The sequence below is a fragment of the Pinus tabuliformis genome, chromosome X, assembly GCF_031772625.1.
Source record: "Pinus tabuliformis cultivar Carrire ecotype Pingquan chromosome X, CPIR1, whole genome shotgun sequence".
NCBI classification, from domain to species: domain Eukaryota; kingdom Viridiplantae; phylum Streptophyta; class Pinopsida; order Pinales; family Pinaceae; genus Pinus; species Pinus tabuliformis.
Window position 1 is genome coordinate 627,594,463 of NC_142308.1, and position 5,430 is coordinate 627,599,892.

The 5,430-nt window shown below is 39.3% G+C and overlaps 1 pseudogene; it reads right to left on the bottom strand.

The window, feature by feature from the left end:
- Window positions 1-3,281: 3,281 nt before the first annotated feature.
- On the bottom strand, window positions 3,282-4,701 carry LOC149141568 (protein DETOXIFICATION 41 pseudogene; annotated as a pseudogene).
- Between the last annotated feature and the right edge of the window lie 729 nt (window positions 4,702-5,430).

Here is a 5,430-nt window from a genome sequence, read left to right on the forward strand (position 1 = left end):
AACAGCTAGAACAAGGCGGAATGGTCGCTGGGAATGGGTAAGGACATACTACCACACAAACAGGTCTGGACATACTACCACACAAATGGGTATAACGCATCCCAGTGACTGAAACAGTGACACAAATATTACTAGTAACCACAAAGCTTTCAATGGTTTAGACTGACAGGCACTTTCTCACAACCTGGCTCTGATACCATGTTAAACACACATGGGCAGCAAGAGAGATATGAAAGATAAAACATGCAATTCGATTTTTATTAACAACTGATATACATTTATAGTACATTGTTGTGACCGTTGGGTTTCACATCCCAAGGTCTCTTGGACTGCTTTGGTCTATTCAGCTTCCACACTAACCCATTTAGGATTAGGTGTCCAACAAACACGACCTTCTCTTGCTCAAGTTTTCTCCTTTGAATACAAATGAGCTCTTTGAACATGACCAATGGGTTATATACAAGAGCTTTTGATTTTTCACTCATAAACCCACTTTTATAATGTTTACATTTGACATTGCCTTTCAAACTATGTTTTTAAGTAGTTTGCTTTATTTTTTCTTTTGATGAACTGAATGATTTGATTTTTTTGGTTGCCTTGCAGGGAATGGACTGGCAGAAGCTTGGTAAGGTGACTAGGTTGCCATTGAAGTTGCTTACATATGACAAAAAATGAAATTACATCAGATTTATGCATAAAAAAATATATACTCTGTTTTTCCTCAAAACAGGGTTTTGCGAAAAAATCAATCACTGAGTGAGTGATCATGAAAATTATTGTCGTTGGAACTTTATTCGACCTCCCATGTGCTTGCTAACCATCACTGAGCATTTTGAGACCTTATTGATGAAAACCCTAGACCTAAAGAGACCTAAAACTCTAAAAATGACCTTTACAGATTTAAAGACAAAAATTGATTGCAGCAGTTCTGAATGTAAGCCAGCACATGAGGGAAAATGTATAATAAGGCACTACAGTGAGATGATCCATGACCCTAATGGAATGCAGCTGATTGGGTGAGGCACCTAACATGCAATGCAACAAGAGCGTTTGATCACTGATGGAGGGATGAAGATATCGACACTAACATTGGCTCCAATGGGGATTGTAGCTCCTTGGAGGTGCCAAGAATGGCAGATCTTTGGGAGAGCAGAATAGTGCCTTATCCATTGGGCAATGGAGTCAAAAACTCAAGCTGAAATGCATGACTGAAAATTGACGACTTGACGACACAAAATGACTCTCACTCAACTAAAAACTGACTTGACATTTAAACACAATTGACAAACTGGAAATGATGCTCAAAGTAGAGCTTATTCATCAAAACCTACTCTTAACAGTTTCATTCATCATCTGATCAAGTGAAGTGAAATAGCCAATGTAACCAAGTAAGCATTCTAGTTGATGTTTGAATTCTCCACAAGTGCTTGCTTATGAACAACAAGAGAGAACTACTGAAAGGCAACTCCCATGAAAACTTGTGAACAGATCTGTTGAATGATATGGATTCTCTATCCGCCTCCAAAGACACTGCATAAGGATCTCAAAATTCATGCACACTGGGACTTAGCTCATCCAATGGATTACTTCTCTTCTCTTCATACCATGAATGCGAACTTTGATCTGAGCTTTGTGATGAGTCTCATGCTGAGAATGACAAAGAAACCGACTGTCGAATCATGTTTGTATCAATACTTGCTTCAAGCTCACAGGTAGCTAATGGAGAAGGAATTTGACTACAGACATCATCCAACACATGAGCTATTGGATCATGAAAAACTTGAAAAGATTGTGCAACCCATTTTCTATTGTTTCTGATGATATTACATGATTTCCTACAGGCTACTCATTTGAAGATATACAATGCAATTTACCCTTCAAAAACTGAAATGATTCAAAACAGAAAGGTATGGAATCATCTTGCATCATTTGATCATATGATCTAGCTTCCAATTATTCATCTGCAATTTGAAAATCAATGGGATTCGGGGGCTGCAACTCTAGATATGAAAAGTCTTGAACAAGGTTTTCATTGCTCTCAAGATGGTCCTGTTAGCGCCCGAATTTGGCCTCAGGCTGAAGAAGGAAAAATCTAAGGCAACATCAAACCACTTAGCCTCGTAGCTAGCCCTACGAGGACAGGAGAGGGCTCTCTCCAGTCTATCTCAGCAAAATTTTTTCCAAAAGGGGCTAAGATGACTTTTAAAAGAAACTGATTTTAGGCTAGTAAATTGATAAAAAGGGTTTTTAATAAAATGATGGGGTTTTTCTGGGCTGCATGGGCAAAGTAACAGCTTGAACAGAGAAATGTAATAAAAAACACAAGTTATCTCCTAAGGCAAGGTAGGCAAGAAAGTTTAACATCAAATTGAGATTAAATGGAATGGCAAGACTGCTGAGGAGCTGACAAGGGCATAGAGGATGATTCCTTGTTAAACAGAAGAAAACATTAAATATTGAACAAACTTAAAGGCAAAGCATATAATTATGAATTCTACCTTAACACTTCATTTGTTCAAATGGAAACGATCATGAAATGACATGAACACATAACAGGCTACATATGAAACAAAAGATGACACAAATGTTAAATTTCATACCACAGGAATCTCAGAGGTCAGAGCTGCATTTTTTAATTATAATCTCTGTCAAAATCTATACAATGAAGCTCTCTGTTCTCCACCAGCTCTCAGAATTCTTTCTCCCTCTCTTCTTCTCTTACCAATGATTTTTTCTTTAATACATTAAATAAAAATCTGCTAGGAAAAACAAATCGTTCCAACAACAAAGGTGTTGTTTCAACTGCAATTACAAAAATTAGAAAAGGGGGTTTCATCTATTCTAAACATAGAACAGTGTCCCTCTAAATCTTTTGATGATTGGCTAATTAAGAGATAAAACTAGAGCGCAGATCCTGTTGGATCATTAACTGAAGCCCTTAATAGAAGATCGGATCCTATTTCTACTGCTGTGATGGATATCTTAACGCCCAGGCGATAACAACAACACAACTCATTTTAATGGTTCTTGTACTTAACTAGTGACATGATAAATGTATGATTCGATGCTTCACGGATGGTTTGCTTGAAATGTAACTCCACATCTTTGACGTGGCCATACCGTTCTGTATTGCCAAGTTGCCAAATAAAGAGAAAGAAAATGGCAATCCTGCCACCCTATTATTGCTTAATTGTCCTGTTCTTACTGTTTACGATGGTGATTTGGCTTTTAAGTTTGGGGCCATCTGGTTATTCAAATTCCCTTTAACTATATTGCTTCTGTAATTCGACACAACACTTTGTAGCTAAACCCCTGACAAGTTGCGCTTCATAAAGAGCCTAGTCAAGCGGGCAGTATATCTGAGGAATCATTTTCCTCATATTGGGAATGCTCGACTCTATCTGATACTGTTTGGACCTCTTTGTTCCAATTAGTCTGTGCTGTAAGAATAATTAGAGCCAACGTCTGGAGTGTCACTTCGATTATCATTCCCCACCATATTCCATCGACTCCCATGTTGACCTTAAACCTTAAAACAATTCCAATAGGTAGGCCAATGACATAATATGTTGCAAAATTCACATACGCTACCACAGCTTGCCATCCGCATCCTATCGCCACCCCTGAGAGAATAGGTTGGGTGCCATTCAAGATTACAGATATTGCAAGGAGAGGGATCAATGCATAAACAGCGCTCATAACCACAGTGCTGCTTGTGAATAACATAACCAGTTCCTTTTTCAGTAACATGACTGCTGTGGCAAGAATGACACTTATGATGAAGCATGTGATCACCACAACTACAACTGAAAATCTGGCAATTTTCAGGCGCCGGGCTCCTAGCTCATTACTAACTCTTATACTTGCAGCTGTGCTGAGACCCAACATTACCATAAAGTCCTAGTTGTAATAATTCCTGCAAGTAGAATTTGAATCCAGAGCAACCTCTGAGTTTGGCAGCAAACCGGATATAGGCACCAATCCTTGAGTGTACCATATTTCCAAAGTTAGCATAAAAGCAGAAGCTACAGTTAGCTTGAAGTAGGACCAGAGTCCTGTAAAGGCCTTTGTGCTGAAGCCAGTCCATGTCTCCTTGCAAGATGGGCTGTAGAATATATATAATGCAGTAGCAATTACAAGAATCCACCAAGACAGACTCAGTACTAAGGCTGCTGCTAACAGGCCATATCCCAGCTTGTCTACTGTAGCCCAAGTCAACAAAATGTGGAGGAGAAATGTACCAACAGAAATATAGGCCAAGGGAGCCACAATGTTCTGAGCCTGCAAAAACCTCTACATCGGACAATTGATGGCAAATGCAAATAGCTGAGGAATAAGGCCTCTTAAAAAAAAAACAGCTCCAGCAGCAGCAATTTCTTTGCTCTGCCCTATGGCAACTAGCACATGATCTGCAAATTAGTAGAGGATTGCCAAAATTATTACAGTTGTTGTCATTATTATCATCGATCGTTGGCAGATGACACCAAGCATACTGTACTGTTTAACACCGTAAGCTTGCCCACACACAGTCTGCTCGACGCTTGCCATTCCCAGCTTAACTACACTGGAGTAATTGTGAACATCTGAACTTCCATGAGCGAAACCATCAACACCATCGAGACATATCGACTCTAATGGGACTTCCTGCGTCTCCAATACTTTTGTAATCCTACTCTTCATATCCTCATATTCATCCTCCATCTCCTTCCTTTCTCGGAGATAGTTCGGATCAAAGCTCTTGCTATGCTGGGGACTTTCTTTGGAAAAATACACAAATGGTGCCCTTGTATCTATATCGAACTTCCTGCAAAACGGCACCCATTAACAATAGCTTCATTAGCCTTTCGAAATCTCACCATCATCACTTTGCGATCCTTTAACAAAGTCACGCCTGAGCTGTTGATAGTCAAAATTATCGGTAAAGAGAAGGAGCACTTCTGGAGAGCATATATCAATGAAGCAATCCTAATGAGCGTTATACAGCCGGACAGCTAACCTATCTATGACAATTGATTGATCAAAAATTATATTCCCTAAAAACTGGTGTGCTTTACCATAATCTTTCTTGTCTTCATAATACAGAAGTTGTTTGGGATTTCCAGTGAGACCTCTCCAAATCGCTTGTAACTTGCTTTGCCTCTGATCGCTGATGATGTTTTGTTTTCTTCTGTTTGTGTTTTTGTAGAGATAGGAGCTGAGGAAGCTGCTGCCTTTTGAAGAGCTGGAGAATTTGATACATATTCTAAAAAACACATTTAATGATTTCTTCTTCAAAACAGGGTTTTGAAGAAGAATCAATCTCACATTTGACATACAAGACGGAGTCTAACATCGGCTCCACTTGGGATGGTAGCTGCCACTTTTTGGAGGTGCCAAGAACCGCAGAACTTTGGGAGAGTAGACAGTGCCTCCATCCATTGGGCAATGGAG